This window comes from Phyllobates terribilis, unplaced genomic scaffold (genome assembly GCF_046119375.1).
Source record: "Phyllobates terribilis strain yellow unplaced genomic scaffold, ASM4611937v1 Scaffold_8__6_contigs__length_399053987, whole genome shotgun sequence".
Lineage (NCBI taxonomy): Eukaryota > Metazoa > Chordata > Amphibia > Anura > Dendrobatidae > Phyllobates > Phyllobates terribilis.
The window spans coordinates 382247999-382267710 of NW_027362768.1; the positions used below are offsets into that span (position 1 = coordinate 382247999).

Here is a 19712-nt window from a genome sequence, read left to right on the forward strand (position 1 = left end):
GTTTCAGCACAGAAGCGCTGACTGTCTGGACCTACCGCCGCCGTATTTTAACTCCCTCCACCTTATATTAACTCCGACATGGCAGGGATACGGCCACGGCAGCTTATTAACACCCCCAGAGTATCCCCGCATGTCAATCTCTGAAAGTTCAAAAGCATTACCGGCGTATAAGACGACCCCAGACTAGACAGAAGATTTTTCAGTCTTCAAAAGTCGTCTTATACGCCGGAATATACGGTAATATTTGGCACAGAAACCTTTGTTACAATTACAGAGGTCAGACGTTTCCTGTAGTTCTTGACCAGGTTTGCAGACACTGCAGCAGGGATTTTGGCCCCCTCCTCCATACAGATCTTCTCCAGATTTCGGGGCTGTCGCTGGGAAACATTGAGTTTCAGCTCCCTCCAAAGATTTTCTATTGGGTTCGGGTCTGGAGACTGGCTAGACCACTCCAGGACCTTGAAAAACTTCTTACGGAGCAGCTCCTTAGTTGTCCTGGCTGTGTGTTTTGGGTCATTGTCATGCTGGAAGACTCAGCCACGACCCATCTTCAATGCTCCTAATGAAGGAAAGAGGTTGTTGACCAAAATCATACATGACCCCATCCATCCTCCCCCTTCAATATGGTGCAGTCGTCCTGCCCCTTTGCAGAAAAGCACCCCCAAAGTATGGTATTTCCCCCACCATGCTTTACGGTTGGGACGTTGTTCTTGGGTTGAACTCATCCTTCTTCTTCCTCCAAACACAGCGAGTGGAGTTAATACCAAAAAGTTCTGTTTTGGTCTCATCTGACCACATGACCTTCTCCCATGCCTGCTTTGGATTATGCAGATGGTCATTGGCAAACTTCAAATTGGCCTGGACATGTTCTGCCGTGAGCAGGGGGGGACCTTGCGTGCCCTGCAGGATTTTAATCCATGACGGCATAGGGTATTACTAACAGTAATGTTTGAGACTGTGGTCCCAGCTCTCTTCAGGTCATTGACCAGGTCCTCCTGTGTAGTTCTGTGCTGATTCCTGACCTTTCTCAGAATCATCCTTACCCCACGAGGCGAGATCTTGAATGGAGCCCCAGACCGAGGAAGACTGACAGTCATTTTGTGTTTCTTCCATTTTCTAATAATTGAGCCAACACTTGTTGCCTTCTCACCAAGCTGCTTGCCTATTGTCCCAAAGCCCATCCCAGCCTTTTGCAGGTCTACAGTTCTGTCCCTGGTGTCCTTAGACAGCTGTTTGGTCTTGGCCATGGTGGAGAGATTGGAGTGTGATTGATTGGGTGTGTGGACAGGTGCGATTAATACAGGTAATGAGTGCAGAGTAGGAGGCTTCTTACAGAAAAACTAACAGGTCTGTGAGAGCCAGAATTCTTGCTGGTTGGTAGATGATCAAATACTTATTTCATGGAATAAAATGCAAATTAATTATGTAAAAATCATACAATGTGACTTTCTGGATCTTATTTTTACATTCTGTCTCTCAGAAGGTGAAGTGACCAGCGATAAAAATTACAGACCTCTCCATTCTTTGTAGGTGGGAAAACCTGCAAAATCGGCAAAGTATCAAATACTTATTCTCCCCACTGTATATTATATCCATGATATTGTTCACTGTTCATTCTAGGATGAGGGAAGATCCGAGGCTGCACGTGGGCTGTCATGTGGACATTTCTGCCTTAATATAGGAGTTATTTCCAAAAGAAAGTCCAAGAACCTGGATCTAGGACCCTCATAAGACGGTCAGACATGTAATGCAGAGAAGTAGAGGAGAAACCATGGAGTAGTGTATGCAGTTTCCTATACACAGGTGGCCGACTATAGACCTTGATCAGGCCCAATATTGGGATATTTTGGAATCAAGAATTACAGTTTACATGTAACTCGGAAATAAGACATTCGGTAAAGTTGTCGCTATCCTGTTGCAATGCATTCTGGGGAATTGCAGGCAACTTTCACCATAGAGCCCAGTGGTCATCACTGATCAGACAATTCCCAAATCTCTTAGACCAATGATGAGAGAAACTTCTGGAGCCAACTGTACAGTATGTATAATGGCTGCAGCCAGCACTGGGGCCAGGTACAAGGTGGCAGCCGTCACCCTGGCACAGGCTTCATTGTCACTGGCAATAGATGAGTCCCGTGCACCACTCTCTTGTCCGTGCACCCCTCTCTGTCGTCCGCGCACCCCTCTCTGTCGTCCGCGCACCCCTCTCTCTCGTCCGCGCTACCCTCTCTCTCGTCCGCGCTACCCTCTCTCTCGTCCGCGCTCCCCCCTCTGTCGTCCGTGCTCCCCCCTCTGTCGTCCGCGCTCCCCTCTCTGTCGTCCGCGCTCCCCTCTCTGTCGTCCGCGCTCCCCCCTCTGCCGTCCGCGCTCCCCTCTCTGCCGTCCGCGCTCCCCTCTCTGTCGTCCGTGCACCCCTCTCTGTCGTCCGTGCTCCCCTCTCTCGTCCGTGCTCCCCTCTCTGTCGTCCGTGCTCCCCTCTCTGTCCTCCGCGCACCCCTCTCTGTCCTCCGCGCACCCATCTCTGTCGCCCGCGCACCCCTCTCTGTCGCCCGCGCACCCCTCTCTGTCACCCGCGCACCCCTCTCTGTCGCCCGCGCACCCCTCTCTGTCGTCCGCGCACCCCTCTCTGTCGTCCGCGCACCCCTCTCTGTCGTCCGCGCTCCCCTCTCTGTCGTCCGCGCTCCCCTCTCTGTCGTCCGTGCACCCCTCTCTCGTCCGTGCACCCCTCTCTGTCGTCCGTGCTCCCCTCTCTGTCGTCCGTGCACCCCTCTCTCGTCCGCGCTCCCCTCTCTGTCGTCCGCGCTCCCCTCTCTGTCGTCCGTGCACCCCTCTCTCGTCCATGCACCCCTCTCTGTCGTCCGCGCTACCCTCTCTGTCGTCCGTGCACCCCTCCCTCGTCCGCGCTCCCCTCTCTGTCGTCCGCGCTCCCCTCTCTGTCGTCCGCGCTCCCCTCTGTCGTCCGCGCTCCCCTCTCTGTCGTCCGCGCTCCCCTCTGTCGTCCGCGCTCCCCTCTGTCGTCCGCGCTCCCCTCTCTGTCGTTCGCGCTCCCCTCTCTGTCGTCCGTGCTCCCCTCTCTGTCGTCCGTGCACCCCTCTCTGTCGTCCGTGCACCCCTCTCTGTCGTCCGTGCACCCCTCTCTCGTCCGTGCACCCCTCTCTGTCGTCCGCGCTTCCCTCTCTGTCGTCCGCGCTCCCCTCTGTCGTCCGCGCTCCCCTCTCTGTCGTCCGCGCTCCCCTCTCTGTCGTCCGTGCACCCCTCTCTCGTCCGCGCTCCCCTCTCTGTCGTCCGTGCACCCCTCTCTCGTCCGTGCTCCCCTCTCTGTCCTCCGCACACCCCTCTCTGTCCTCCGCGCACCCCTTTGTCCTCTGCGCACCCCTCTCTGTCCTCCGCGCACCCCTCTCTGTCGTCCACGCACCCCTCTCTGTCGTCCGTGCACCCCTCTCTGTCATCCGTGCACCCCTCTCTCTCATCCGTGCACCCCTCTCTCTCATCCGTGCACCCCTCTCTCTCGTCCGTGCACCCCTCTCTCTCGTCCGTGCACCCCTCTCTGTCGCCCGCGCACCCCCCTCTGTCGTCCGCGCACCCCCCTCTGTCGTCCATGCACACTTTGTTGTACAATACAGAAAAATCACAAGGTTTTGTCCGTGCAGGGTCTTCATCAAGCATATCTCTCTTTTTCTGTAGCTTGATGAAGGCCCTGCATGGCCAAAACGTTGTGATTTTTCTGCACTAATAAAGTTACAAAAAGGTCGACGTTTGGTGCCCGGGTTCCTGGATTTCTCTATAGGCTTCATTGTCATTATCAGTCATGACCCACAACCCCGATCCTTCCATTTGTAATGTCCCCGCAGTCACCGTCACACTGTGGTTTGGACTCCATTCTCCTCTCAGGGGTCATCAGTCTAATATTAGGAGATTATGGCATTAGGTGGAGTTCTACTTTAAGGTCGGCAGTAGTAAATGACTGGGCATATAATTCCCAGGTTTATGTATCACTGGACGATAGGTCAGACGCTCAGAGGATGACAAACATCAGCTGCTCCATAAAGGTCAGAACATGGTGCCGCCGAACAGGTGACATTATGTCAAGCCTTGTGTTGACTTTTGGATTTACAGTAAATGTCAGCGCTGTCCCTTTAAAAGGTGCAGAATCTTCCTTTATTAAGCTAATAACCAGATCTGCATAGTCTGACCTCTACAAAGACAGAAGCCCCGCAATCAAAACCTCCTCAGAAAAGTCTTGTGTTGTCCTCTTACATCAGACATTTCTTAAGATTCCCAAACACGAGATGTAAGACGACCGACCGAGCCCCGATATCAATGGGACTGGACAAGTAATATGTATGGGGGTACCCCACCCTCACACAATGGCTACTGAGGGCAAGGAAAAAGCATGTTGTAGTGGTCTGCGGGAGGACAGAGGGGTCTGGATGAGGACGACAGAGAGGTCTGGATGAGGAGGACAGAGGGGCCTGGATGAGGAGGACAGATGGCCTGGAGAGGACAGAGGGCTCTGGAGAGGACAGAGGGGTCTGGAGGGGGACAGAGGGGTCTGGAGGGGGACAGAGGGGTCTGGAGGGGGGGCAGATGGGCCTGGAGGGGGGGCAGATGGGCCTGGAGGGGGACAGAGGGGCCTGGAGGGGGACAGAGGGGTCTGGAGGGGGACAGAAGGGTCTGGAGGGGGACAGAGTGGTCTGGATGAGGACAGAGTGGTCTGGATGAGGACGACAGAGTGGTCTGGATGAGGAGGACAGAGGGGCCTGGATGAGGAGGACAGATGGCCTGGAGAGGACAGAGGGGTCTGGAGAGGACAGAGGGGTCTGGAGGGGGACAGAGGGGTCTGGAGGGGGACAGAGGGGTCTGGAGGGGACAGATGGGCCAGGAGGGGGGGCAGATGGGCCAGGAGGGGGGGCAGATGGGCCAGGAGGGGGACAGAGGGGTCTGGAGAGGACAGAGGGGTCTGGAGAGGACAGAGGGGTCTGGAGGGGGGCAGAAGGGTCTGGAGGGGGGCAGAAGGGTCTGGAGGGGGGCAGAAGGGTCTGGAGGGAGACAGAGTGGTCTGGATGAGGACGACAGAGAGGTCTGGATGAGGAGGACAGAGGGGTCTGGAGAGGACAGAGGGGTCTGGAGAGGACAGAGGGGTCTGGAGAGGACAGAGGGGTCTGGAGAGGACAGAGGGGCCTGGAGGGGGACAGAGGGGCCTGGAGGGGGACAGAGGGGCCTGGAGGGGGACAGAGGGATCTGGAGGGGGACAGAGGGGTCTGGAGGGGGGGCAGATGGGCCTGGAGGGGGACAGAGGGGCCTGGAGGGGGACAGAGGGGCCTGGAGGGGGACAGAGGGGTCTGGAGAGGACAGAAGGGTCTGGAGAGGACAGAAGGGTCTGGAGGGGGGCAGAAAGGTCTGGAGGGGGACAGAAGGGTCTGGAGGGGGACAGAGGGGTCTGGATGAGGACGACAGAGAGGTCTGGATGAGGACGACAGAAGGGTCTGGATGAGGAGGACAGAGGGGCCTGGATGAGGACGACAGAGGGGCCTGGATGAGGAGGACAGAGGGGCCTGGATGAGGAGGACAGAGGGGCCTGGATGAGGAGGACAGAGGGGCCTGGAGGGGGGACAGAGGGGCCTGGAGGGGGGACAGAGGGGCCTGGAGGGGGACAGAGGGGCCAGGATGAGGAGAACAGAGGGCTCTGGAGAGGAGGACAGAGGGGCCTGGATGAGGAGGACAGAGGGCATTGGAGAGGACAGAGGAGCCCGGATGAGGAGGACAGTGGGGCCTGGAGGAGGAGGAGGAGGAAGGACAGAGGGGTGTGAACAAGGACAGAGAAGTCTGGAGGGGGAGGATGGAGAGGTCTGAATAAAGACAGAGGGGTCTGGAGGAGGAGGAGGAAGGACAGAGGGGTCTGGACGAGGAGGAGGAAGGACAGAGGGGTCTGGAGGAGGAGGACAGGTGTGTATATGTGTAAAATATATTTTTACTATTCGGTCTTCTTAAATCGCGACCCCGTTTGCCTCCTATACCCTGTATATACTCTATGTTGCTCTATTATTGGCGCATGAATGAGTTCGCGGAGATCCTTCTGATGGTGGATGCGGAGTTTCTATTGCTTTTATTTGTCTTTTTCTGACCACAGACCACATCAAAGTTGATCGTGCAGGAAAAAAAAACTTTAAAATCTACACTGTGTTCCAAATTATTATGCAAATAATATTTTCTCAGATTTTCCCAAATTACCCATATGAATTGCAGTCATTGTAATTTTCCAGTCAAATAACTATTAGAGTACAATTGAAAGGTTTTTGTACAAACTGCCTATGATAACAGTATATTTTTTAAAAAATAAAAAACTCAAACTGCACTCAAAATGCATGTTCCAAATTATTATGCACAGCAGAGTTTTCAACCTTTTCATTTTAATAAAGAACAAAAAAATGGTCATTTGTGAAATTATAAGCATTAGCAGGTTATTACACACTGAAATCAAACAGTTTTCAACTCAAAACTTTATTCTAGGTGATGTTACATTTGCACATAGGACCGCTTGTTGGAAAGGAGCTTCTGAACTCTCTCGTCCATTGAATTTGTCAGGTTTTGGATGGTTTCTGCTTCAGTTGTTTTGCATGAGGACAGAATACCCTCCCAGAGCTGTTGCTTAGATGTGAACTGCCTCCCGCCATCATAGACACTCCTTTTGATGATGCTCCAGAGGTTCTCAATGGGGTTGAGGTCAGGGGAGCATGGGGGCCACACCATAAGTTTGTCCCCCTTTTATGCCCATAGCAGCCAGAGATGCAGATGTGTTATGTGCAGCATGAGACGGTGCATTATCATGCATGAAAATGATCTTGCTGTGGAATGCACGGTTCTTCTTCTTGAACCATGGCAGGAAGTGCTGTTTGAGAAACTCAACATACATTATGGAGTTCATCTTTACCCCTTCAGGGATCCTAAAAGGGCCGACAATCTCTCTCCCCATGATTCCAGCCCAAAACATTACTCCACCTCCTCCTTGTTAGCGCCGTAGCCGTGTTTGCATGGGGTGTCCATCAACCAGCCATCCTCCACTCCATCCATCTGGACCATCGAGATCATTTCATGCATGATAATGCCCCGTCTCATGCTGCACATAACACATCTGCATCTCTGGCTGCTATGGGCATAAAAGGGGACAAACTTATGGTGTAACCCCCATGCTCCCCTGACCTCAACCCCATTGAGAACCTCTGGAGCATCATCAAAAGGAGTGTCTATGATGGCGGGAGGCAGTTCACATCTAAGCAACAGCTCTGGGAGGGTATTCTGTCCTCATGCAAAACAATTGAAGCAGAAACCATCCAAAACCTGACAAATTCAATGGACGAGAGAGTTCAGAAGCTCCTTTCGAACAAGCGGTCCTATGTGCAAATGTAACATCACCTAGAATAAAGTTTTGAGTTGGAAACTGTTTGATTTCAGTGTGTAATAACCTGCTAATGCTTATCATTTTAAAATGACCATTTTTTTGTTCTTTATTAAAATGAAAAGGTTGAAAACTCTGCTGTGCATAATAATTTGGAACATGCATTTTGAGGGCAGTTTGAGTGTTTTATTTTTTTAAAAATATCCTGTTATCATAGGCAGTTTGTACAAAAACCTTTCAATTGTACTCTAATAGTTATTTGACTGGAAAATTACAATGACTGCAATTCATATGGGTAATTTGGGAAAATCTGAGAAAATATTATTTGCATAATAATTTGGAACACAGTGTAAATGGTACAAAACATTTTAATGAAACCCAATAGCAAAAAAATATTTTTTTACCCAAAATACATGCATGTAAGAAAGAAACACTAGTGTGGATGTACAATGCGGTACTTCTGGCAGCTATCACTGTGGACCCCGGGTCTGAGAGTGCTGCCCCCATGCGCTGGGATGTTGTGCAGGTGAATTCTCGGTCTTGCGCCTCCTCCTTTTATTTGATGACATTTGCAGATGGTTCCTGGAAAACCTTCACCCCGCTCCGCCTGTGCAGTGCAGGGAACCCGGCGATGGCTTCCTAGTAATGTATGGAAATGACGGTTATATGCTTTGCATATCTGAGCACTAAGAGACTATGCTGCAAAGGGCAGGATCCTGGCCAGCACCCGCGAGCACAAGACGAATGCTAAGTGCTTCATAAATCTTGGTGGACCATTACGCCAGCTTCCGTGCTACGGTCACCGTGAGCCATCCACAGGAGCCAGCTGAGAGGAGAAATTACTCCATGCCGATGCCCATGTGAGGGGCAAACATCAAAGCTGAGGCTGCCAATGAGGGCTCTAGACACAAACACAAAGCGGGACCCCATAACTAAGAATCATACAGGACCCCTGAGATATTGCAAAATGCAGACAATGCAAGAACCAGCGGCCATCAGATAATATACATCTGATCAGAGACCAGAAGTAAAAGGGATTCTCCTCGGCTTACAAAAATGGAAACAATGCAATAGACTGTAGAATGGCGGAGCCTGCAGAGCGCCAGCACAGTGGCCCAGTCCTGGGCCACACACCATTACTACTGATACATTGTAACAACCAGGATCTACTCCTAGCAGCTGCTGGGTAGCAGGTGCCTGAAATCTGACCACATTGATACATTGCATCATTCCTATTGCATATATTAAAGAAATGCAACGGATCTGTAAAAATCGGACGCTACACTGGGGCTCCATGTAGATCCAATTCTCCAATTTTATTTACTTCCATAGACTTGAATTGGTGAGTCTCATCCAAAATATGGAAGATCTGGTCCATGCAAAAAAAAAAAAAAATGCTCACCTGAACAGTCCCATTGATGACATCGGTCCGTCTGATGTCCGCTTTCTCATGGATTCCATTGTGTATTTATCATCACCATGTTAGGGCTCTTTCACACGTCAGTATCTCCGGTACATGTACCAGAGACACTGACACACATAGAAACATTCAAATCTATTGGTCTGTGCACATGTCAGTGTCTCTCCACGGACCGTGTGCTCCACATGTTGACATGTCCATTTTTTGGACGACAGCACGGATCATACGGACCCATTCAAGTCAATGGGTCCGTGTAAACTCGCAACACCACACGGATGCCATCAGTGTGACACGGACCGGCGCCTGGTAATCAGTGGTACAGTTCGTGCTGTTCCCAAGCGCCTCATCATTTCCCTGCCAGCGCTGCAATCAGCACCAGCAGGGACAATGATGAGGGTACTAGTAGTCTGCTCTCACTGTCTCTACCTGTAAAAATAAGAATAAAATGAAAAATCCTTATACTCACCTGTCCTTAGTGTCCTCCGCTGTAATCAATTCGACCAATCAGCAGAGAAGCCGGAGAAAATGAGCCACTGCAGCGAGTGGCCCCGGAGCTGCGCTCAGTAAGTGACAGGACACGGCTCGCTGCAGCGGCTCATTCTCCCCAGCCCCTCTGCTGATCGGTTGCATGGATTACAGCGGGGGACACTTAGGACAGGTGAGTATAAGGATTTTTTATTTTATTCTTATTTTTACAGGTGGACACTGCAGAAGCAGACACTACTACTCTCATCATTGTCCCTGCTGGTGGTGATCACAGCGACGGCAGGGGACAATGATGAGGGCAGCGTTCAGCACCCGGCACCTGGGAACAGCGCGAACTGTACTCTGATTACCAGGCGCCGGTACATGTGCTCCTGATGCGGCATATGGGCAGCATGCGGTTGCCACACACGGACGGTACCGAAATATACGGACATGTGAAACCGGCCTTGTACAAATTATCAATGGAGTCAAAGACCCCGCTTCATCATTTGTGATTTACTGAGGTCAGTTTTGTTTTTTTGTTGTGTGGAATTCGCTGACATGTCGTTCATGAAGTTGGTGCACAATCAAAAACGCTCTTTGTCTTTGCCTTTAAGGAGTAACCGTCTTTTTAATTTTTATGTAATAAATCAATAGTGCACGTAAAAATAAGTAACTTTTGTAATAAATCTAATCAGGGAAATCTGCTTCTTTCTCCTCCAGGACTGATTCATCATTCTCAAAATTCTCAATTCCTGGGTAATATTTGTATTCAGTGGAGACAAATTGTTACATCACTGAGAGGACAGTTAGTGCTGGTAAGATTCTATGTAGAAGTTAGGAGGAGGGGCTCTGTCTCTAGCTCCTCCCACAAGCCCCTCCCCTCTACATAGAATCTTACCAGCACTAACTGTCCTCTCGGTAACGTAGCAATCTGTCTGCACTGAAAACAGATTTTACTCAGGAATTGAGAATTTTGAGACTGGAGGAGAAAGAAACAGATTTATTAACAAAGGTTTTTATTTTCATCTGTGCTATTGATTTATGAAATATATATTAAAATCACGGTGACTCTTTAAACTTTCTTGCGACTTTTTAAATCCGAAAGTCACAAAATCCATTAAAAAGTCGGATCTACGCCAAGCTGAATAATCCTCCAGAAACCTTCCTGCAGGCAGTGACTGGAGCAAGACACGGCAAAAAAATGAATCATTTGCTAAAAAGTCGCATTTCATGAATCTTTCTGAAAACATCTGGAAAAGCAAAAAGTTTTCAATGACAAAAAAAAAACTTCGAAAAGAAAGACAACTTTGAAAATGTTGCAAAACATTAAGAATTAGGAGCAAATACTAAAGCCACTAAAACTGAGCAAATTACTCCAGAAAAGTGGAGAAACCGCGATGAAGAATCGGGAGCAAAGTGTCTATAACTTTCAGCATCTAAATAACACAGGGGACTTAGTTTTGTCTGTCAAATGGCCGCAGTGTGAACGTGCTCTTACACTTTGCACGTATTACAACTTATGCTCCGGCTCATTTCTTTGTTTTGCTGCAGTTTCTTGCACTTTGTACATACAGGAGCTAAGTATTAAATCTATATAGGATCTCATGGGCCTGTGTCTGAACAGTCAGGCGCTGTCCTGCTCTGCTCCCATCGGCTGACACAAGATGAGGCTTTAATACTAGAAGGTAGGATTGTCCCGATGGGCACACCTTGTCGCGGTGGGATGGATTTTACACTTTTTTGATCAAAATAGTGTTAACTAAGTCCTCAATGTTATTTATATGCACTGTTATGATTTAGGGTATTTGCTCATTTTGTTTTCATCTTAGGGTTTATCTGTTAAATGGCCACAGTGTGAACGTGCTCCTACACATTGTACATATACCTACTTATGCTCCGGTTCATTTCTTTGGTTTTTCTTTCCGCAGGTGAGAAGTTGTTACCGGATGAGCCGAGAAATTATGGGGACCTTTACAAAAATATAATAAAAAAGCACAAGTGATGGAATCAGCAAGATATTAAAGGGGAAGATTACTGGGAGCTGATGATCCTGGTCCAGATTCTCCTCTCCGCTCACCTGCTGCACATCTATTAAAATGTAATAAATCGACTTCTAATCAAAAAAGTCTATTCTATTGGTGCCCACCATATCGCTCCCACATAGGACTCTGGAGTTGGCTGATGACGAACCCTAATAATACTGTCAGTCTGGGAACGTTGGGAGGAAACAAAACTTCTCAACTTCTAGGCAAGTTTTCTCTCTATGGCCATGCCTCTTCCTTGGCATCTGCGGATTCTTCCATGGAGCACTTGCACAAAAAAAAGCTTCTAGAAGTTGCGGGGAAGCAACTTTCTGGGGGATTTCGGGAGGCTTTGGATGTGTCTGGAGGAGGTGCCCACTCTTTCAGGAGGTGTACTCCGTACTCCTTTTTCCTGGAGCCTCCTGGCATTGGTAAGAACAACTATGTTGGGTGCGGAGGTAACATTTGTACGCAAAACAGATTTCATTATCCAGAAAGTCTGATAATCTGGCAACTATTGGGCCGAGCTGTTATTGGAGCAGAGTGGGTCATCCATCAGGCGACACAAGGAGGTCATGTGCCAGCTAGCCGTGCGGCCGGTGGGCTATTCTCCAAGCTCTGCTCCAGTTTACAGGGAAAAAAGATGGATTGCGGTCTCTGTGGCTGCGAGGGAAGCGGAGACCCGGAGAGCTCAGATAATTATGAAGTATTTGACTTTCTCGGGTTTCCAGTCTGTAGAAGGGAAAACAAGCGCCAACGGCCGAGACATAAATCTATTTCTGTGACCTTCCATCAGCCGAGGGGGTGGAGGGCACTTTATATATATCTATCTTTTATATTAGATGGGATGAGAGGTGCAGGAGCCTGAGGCGGACCCACGGAGAGGGGAAAAAGGGCAAGAGATCCCCGGCTAAACCCGGCCGGAGATACCATGGAGGTCGTGAATCAAAAGTGTCATCTGTGTGATTTGTGCTGTGAATTGCCCCGAATAGAATAAAATATGATGCACCATTTAAGAACCAATTTGATACAATTTGCACTAATAATTGTCCCCGTGGGGCAGCGCAGCCATAAATGTCATGTCACTTTGTATTTGACACAATACTGCGATTGTAACGGAGCACGTTTCATACGATCCGGTGACACATAAGCTCACGGTTTACACTATGGTGATCATTATGGAGCTTGTATCACAATCCGGCGCCCCGCGCTGACTTTCCGCTGCGTCTCCCTCCCCTGATCTCATTGTACAGATGATTTCATTAGCGGCACCTTTGCTCCATGTTGACCTTTAATCGGACACACATTGCGGCAGGTCTGGGGAGGACGCGCCCCTGGAATTATAATCGTCTTATTCTCCTCGCCGTTTATACGGCTGCCGAAGGAAATGAACAATAATAGCAGCGGCGTCATCCTCTGAACATGAGCGACTGGGAGAAATGATTCCACAGAAATTATCTATCATAACAGAGATGTTTCCAGACACCTATTTATTTATCAAGCGGGGGAAGGATGTCTCCCGGGAGCTGCGGCTCCATCTCTGCTGAATCTGCGCAGAGCGATCTCGACTGCTTCAACTTACAATCGTTACAATGTATCAAGAAAATAAACAATGAACTGTAGATACAGAAGGGCCAGGGACTAATTAGATTAGGTTGTAGCTTAGGGTATGTTCCCGGGACATTTATTTTATTTTTTTTTTGGTAGATTTGGAGCGGGTCCACTACAAAAACAGCCTGAAAAAAAAACTCTCCAAAGAATCTTCCTATTCATTCCTATGAAAAACGACTCCCGGTTCACATGTTCAGGCTTTTGAGCATCTTTTAATTGTTTCAGGTGTCCAAAAAAAACACAAAACTGTTAAACGAAAAGTGCGGACCGTTCCAGTTCTTCAGGCATTTTCCGCTTGGAAGAAGCTTCATACTTTACAAGAACTGTAAATGGGAAGGCAGAAAAAATGCCATGGAGTGTTTTGTTGACGTTTCCACCCCCCCCCAAAAAAAAAAAATCCTTGTGTTTTACTTATTGCAAAACACTAGCAAATTGCCCGACCCCCCAAAAAAACGTTAAAGTTTTTCCCCACCCCCAAAAAAAAGCATATGGAAAACTAACAAAATAAACACAAACTGCTTGAGGAAATGCACAAAAAGACGCTTAAGGAAAAAGCGGTTTCCACTGCTTTTACCCACCTGAAAAAGAAAAACATCAAGCGGTCAGAGTTTGCACGACCCCACCCACTTTTTTTGTATAGGCCACTCCCCTTTGTATATAACACAATTGCTGTAAATAAACTTATGTAAATAAACAAACATTGTATAATAATGTTTATATTAAACTCATTCTTTCTCATCATTGTTTTCTGCTGTCACGGAATGGAAACAACGTTACTTACACGGCGGCTGACAACCCTCTGACCTGGTCCAACTCAGGTGGGGGGGGGGGTTCGCCACAATTGTATCCAATGTACACAATCCCCTAAACTCATCAGAAGCACAAAGGTCTCATGTGCTGATATTTTGCTACATTGTTTTCCATTTTAGAGGAATCCTAACCCTGCAATCAAGGTTGGTAAATACAAGCTTTTATTCTCTGTTATCAGCCATAGGTGAGGATGAGGATGGACATTAGCAGCAGCTGCACATCCCTTCCTACTGCTGCTGTAGGGTTGCTGTTCAGGAGTTGGGGAAAGCTGGGTAACAAGCAAAGTGGGAGCTGCAATGGTGCCATAAATGGGGTCCTGGAGCAGTTGTCCCCCCTCACGCTCTTATATTTGGGGTCTGAAGGGCAGTTAGTGCTGTGCAGCGGGAATCCACTCCAGGTTAGGATTGCTCTTTAAGTGGGCGCCGTAAATTATAAAACGAGTGAACATCTTTTAATTTAACACCCACTTATCTCCTCCGTTCAGAGGCCGCCGAGTCCCTGTAAGTTCTGATCCGTATCTCGGAGGACGCACAGTATCAGGTAAGCACTTGAGTGTAATAATTAATACAGACCTGGGCCGTGTCTCTGCGTCTAATGGAGGGGGCGAGATAGACACGGGGCGAAAACATTACCATAATGGCGAGCGCTGCAGAAATTAGCGGCGGCGGAGCTGGAATAAGACTGCAGCAATTACAGCCAGGAAGGACGGGTGTGAGGTGAAAACGAGACGCAGCTCCTCGAGAAGACCGCTACAAATGGATAGACAGCCAGAGTCCATTAGCGCAGGAAGATCCTGGTAAGATCCCCCTCCTCCATCCCCGGATTCCACCGCTTGATTTTTTTTATTTTTTTTTGCCTTTAAGTACATTTGCCTAATATTTAATTTATAAATAATTCCCAGGTGACCCGGTAATAAAGGGCTGAGGGCGGCAGACAGGAATAGGAGGCTGCAGAACGCCGGCTCTTTACTGAATACGCCGGACGTTCTCCACGTGGAAGCTCCTGTAACGGTGCCACCGAGGAAAGCACCGAACAAAGCCGCAGCGAGGAAAGCACTGAACAAAGCCGCAGCGGGGACTGCAACAACGCAGCAGCTGCAAGGGTTAAAGGCGCGGGATTCTGGAATCCAAACTAATGAAACTTTTTGATAAACTTTTTTTTTTTTTTTTTAAAGATCTCTGCTTGACGTGAAGACAGGGATTTTCTTTAGGAGGAATTTATCAGGAGGGGATTTTTTTGAAGTCGGTTTCGCTTGCGGCCGCGTTGCCGTTATTTGCTAAATCTGGTGCGGGTTAAGAAATTACACTTCTATCGGTAGATTTTACTCCATTTTTTTTTTTTACGCCTCTTTATTTACTCGAGTGAGTTGGTATGAAATGACAAAAAACAAAAAGTGCATGTCCTATAGCTAAATAATACCTGCTGCAAAATGCATTAGAAAGGCGCATGACATATACAACCATCCATCAGGCCTCCTTCACATGTCCATGTTTGCACATATGTGTGGCATCCGTTTTTTCACGGGTACCAGACGTACCCATTATAATCTATGCTGCTGTGCACCTGTCTGTGTTTTTACATGGACCTGTGTTCGTGCAAAGCACACGGAGACATGTTCGTTTTTTGTTACAGGAGATTGTCCAGACTAGATATAATTGTCATACTGCCTGATACATTGTAACAAACTTATCAGAACAGTAGTGCGATTTGTACTTACTGATGTGTTTTGGATTTTTTAGACTGGATGTAGTTGTACCAAACCCTCAGCTGTGAGAAGTATTAAGCCTGGACATGATTTTACCCTCTGGCTGCAATTAATGTTTTCATTCAATGACAGTAAGGTGAGCAGTTTACAATTGAGACATTTTACTTCTGTGCTATTTTGAAGTTCTCTGCATGTAGAAGTCTTCTTGCTTAGTCCTAAATGCTAAAAACCAGTCCTGATACAGCTGAGAGTTTGTTACAATTGTATCCAGTCTGGACAATGCACACCAGCACAGATCTCATAACTGTGGAAATAGCTTGTTACAATGTATCACTGCAAATAAAATGTAACAAATTTTCCCCATGGTAAAGAGATCTGTGTTGATGTGTTTTAGCTCATAGAGGATTATCCAGACTGGACACAATTGTAACAAACCCTCATCTGTGAGAGGTGATAGGTCTGGACAGGATTTTTGCCCTGAAAGTGGAGATGTAACATCTCTTTGGTGGTTCTTGTGATGTATTCATGTACTGATGGTGGTTCTGGTGACGTATTCATTTACTGATGATGTTTCTGGCGCCATATTCATGTACTATTGATGGCTCTGGTGCTCTAATTATGTACTGATGATGATTTTTGTTTCATATTCATGTACTGATGATGGTTCTAGTGATGAATATATAACCAGAATCATCACTACATGAATACAGCTGCAGAACAAAGATCACTACATGAATGTCACCAGAACCACCATCAGTACATAAATACTTTTTTTTAACTTGGTAGCAATTCTAGTGGAAATAGTGGTCAGAGCTTGTTACCTAACCAATCGAAGGGGGAGGTGCATTAGGGGTCCTGTTATCTTAGTCTCTAACCCATTCTTTTGCTTTGGGGGCACCATTGGCTTCATCTGCCTAGGGCACCAAAATACCTTGTTCCGACCCTGCTTTCTATAAAACCACCTAATACGGCGCCAGGACTCTAGTTGTTCATAATGGAGCACCCCGTAGTGAAAGGAAAGCTGCATAGCTGGTCCATGTCCCATGCGAGGCTGCAGAGGCTGATAGAGGTGCCTCCTCTAATGACGGCCCTTCTCCTTAGGATGGGGTCGGCCCACACATCACTGTCACCCCTCGGCCCAACGCAGCGCACAGAAAATGACTACCATAGAAAAACGCCATCCATCATGAGCCTGACACCGAGTCCTGGCTGCGGACGCCGTTCTCGGCTTTCTGAAACTTCACCCAATTAACTGCAGATTAAACGTGGCCTTTACTTCCACGAGATTTTCCCATCTGCAAAATATAAAGATTTTTTTTTTTTTTCATCATTTTCAATGAAGAGCGGAGAATTTCCAATGCAAATCAGGGATTTCAGTGGATAAAATAAAAATTACTGACGATGCAGAATAGGACAGGGCTGGGGCGCAGAGTCCCGCAATCCTCCGCTGCCTGGCAGTGAATAAAGCCACAGTGACACGTCCACAGGTCTGATCTCTTGATCCTATAGGAAGGGTATAAGGTTTTTTTTGCTCTGTTCCAGGAGCGTGTGCAGAATTAATCCGCCGCTAAGCTTCCCGGATCTTCTATCAAAAGGAAGACGCGCGGGAGACGGGCGCAGTCGGGAACTTTACTATGTCAAATGATCCCATATTCTTCCTCTCTGATCCAGGCTAAACCTCTGGACTTTTATCTCTGAGTCTCCAATTAAATGGACAAGCATCGGGGTCCGGGCTGCAGAGCGCTCTGGGAGGCCGCCATACTGACGAACGGACGGGAGACGCAAGACGGGAACTGAATACACATCAAGAAAAGAAAGTTATCAGGACGGAAACGATTGTCACATCTACTGCCAATGTATAATGCAAGAAAGACCAGTGCCCGACTGCGATACACGAGCCCCCCGTGCAAGATACATGAGCCCACCGACAGACATACACACGCTCTTGACTAACATACATGTGCCCCCGACCAACATACAAAAGCCCCCGACCGAGATACATGAGCCCCCTGACAGACAGACCCATGCCCCCGACTGATACACATGAGCCCCCGACTGATACACATGAGCCCCCGACTGATACACATGAGCCCCCGACTGATACACATGAGCCCCCGACTGATACACATGAGCCCCCGACCAACATACATAAGCCCCCGACCGAGATACATGAGCCCCCGGACAGACACATGCCCCTGACCAATCTACATGAGCCCCCGACCAACATACATAAGCCCCCGACCGAGATACATGAGCCCCTGACCAATCTACATGAGCCCCCGACTGATAGTTCTACAATATTTAGAAATCTCAAAATCAAAGAAATGAGCAGGACTATAAGTTGGCATACATGCAAAGTGTAAGAGCACGTTCACACTGCGGCCAAAACCAAGAAAAACAACCAAACAAAACCCAAATTGAGCGTAGACCCTCCAGCAATAAATAAATAGTAATAGTTCATGTACGTAGCATAGGGGGCTTTGCTAACACTATTTTGACCAAAAAAAAGCATAAAAGGTCATCGCACCATGACAAGGTGCACCCGTCGGGAGACAGTCCTATACTGTCTCTAGTATTAAAATCGTACCTTGTGTTAAATGACCTCATTGGATTCCCATGGTTCGGTGTCTCAGTCGGCCCCAGTCCTGCTCTGCCCTTATTCACATTGACGTTGTCTGACACAAGGTAAGGTTTTAATACTAGTGACAGGTTAGGACCATCCCGATGGGTGCACCTTGTCGTGGTAGGATGGCTTTTATGCAGTGCACAAAACTTCATACCGTAATGAGGGGGTTTAGCTTTTACACGGAGTTGATTTTAAATATGGATTAAATGAAAAAATCCTCATCGACCGGAGAACAGAGAACTAATTAATTACTGCAAGAGAGAGTGCACATGACAGAAGTGCGGAGGTGTATAAGTGCACACGTGTGTATGTACAGTGTGTGCGCTCTGCATGTACAGTGTGTGTGTGCGCTCTGTATGTACAGTGTGTGCGCTCTGTATGTACAGTGTGTGCGCTCTGTATGTGAAGTGTGTGCGCTCTGTATGTGAAGTGTGTGCGCTCTGTATGTACAGTGTGTGCGCTCTGTATGTACAGTGTGTGCGCTCTGTATGTACAGTGTGTGCGCTCTGTATGTACAGTGTGTGCGCTCTGTATGTACAGTGTGTGCGCTCTGTATGTACAGTGTGTGTGCGCTCTGTATGTGCAGTGTGTGTGCGCTCTGTATGTGCAGTGTGTGCGCTCTGTATGTGCAGTGTGTGCGCTCTGTATGTACAGTGTGTGTGCGCTCTGTATGTACAGTGTGTGTGCGCTCTGTATGTGCAGTGTGTGAGCTCTGTATGTACAGTGTGTGAGCTCTGTATGTGCAGTGTGTGCGCGCTCTGTATGTACAGCGTGTGTGTGCTCTGTATGTGCAGCGTGTGTGCGCTCTGTATGTGCAGCGTGTGTGCGCTCTGTATGTGCAGTGTGTGTGTGCGCTCTGTATGTACAGTGTGTGTGTGTGCGCTCTGTATGTGCAGTGTGTGTGTGCGCTCTGTATGTACAGTGTGTGTGTGTGCGCTCTGTATGTGCAGTGTGTGTGTGCGCTCTGTATGTACAGTGTGTGTGCGCTCTGTATGTGCAGTGTGTGCGCTCTGTATGTACAGTGTGTGTGCGCTCTGTATGTACAGTGTGTGTGCGCTCTGTATGTGCAGTGTGTGAGCTCTGTATGTACAGTGTGTGAGCTCTGTATGTGCAGTGTGTGCGCGCTCTGTATGTACAGCGTGTGTGTGCTCTGTATGTGCAGCGTGTGTGCGCTCTGTATGTGCAGTGTGTGTGTGCGCTCTGTATGTACAGTGTGTGTGTGTGCGCTCTGTATGTGCAGTGTGTGTGTGCGCTCTGTATGTACAGTGTGTGTGTGTGCGCTCTGTATGTGCAGTGTGTGTGTGCGCTCTGTATGTACAGTGTGTGTGTGTGTGCGCTCTGTATGTGCAGTGTGTGTGCGCTCTGTATGTGCAGTGTGTGTGCGCTCTGTATGTACAGTGTGTGTGCGCTCTGTATGTGCAGTGTGTGCGCTCTGTATGTGCAGTGTGTGTGCGCTCTGTATGTGCAGTGTGTGCGCTCTGTATGTGCAGTGTGTGCGCTCTGTATGTGCAGTGTGTGTGCGCTCTGTATGTACAGTGTGTGCGCTCTGTATGTGCAGTGTGTGCGCTCTGTATGTACAGTGTGTGCGCTCTGTATGTACAGTGTGTGTGTGCGCTCTGTATGTACAGTGTGTGCGCTCTGTATGTACAGTGTGT

At 48.4% G+C, this 19712-nt stretch overlaps 1 protein-coding gene and 1 long non-coding RNA gene across 2 annotated transcripts in view; one reads left to right on the plus strand and one right to left on the minus strand.

Annotated features, from left to right (window-relative positions):
* The window catches only part of LOC141157598 (uncharacterized), a 72786-nt gene extending 61489 nt beyond the window's left edge, over positions 1-11297 (plus strand). Inside the window, exon 3 of the long non-coding RNA XR_012247820.1 lies at positions 11213-11297. This is a non-coding gene — a long non-coding RNA (uncharacterized lncRNA). The remainder of the gene's footprint in view (positions 1-11212) is intronic.
* The window catches only part of LOC141157597 (contactin-4-like), a 278609-nt gene that overhangs the window by 219109 nt on the left and 39788 nt on the right, over positions 1-19712 (minus strand). The gene's annotated exons all lie outside the window — the stretch shown is intronic.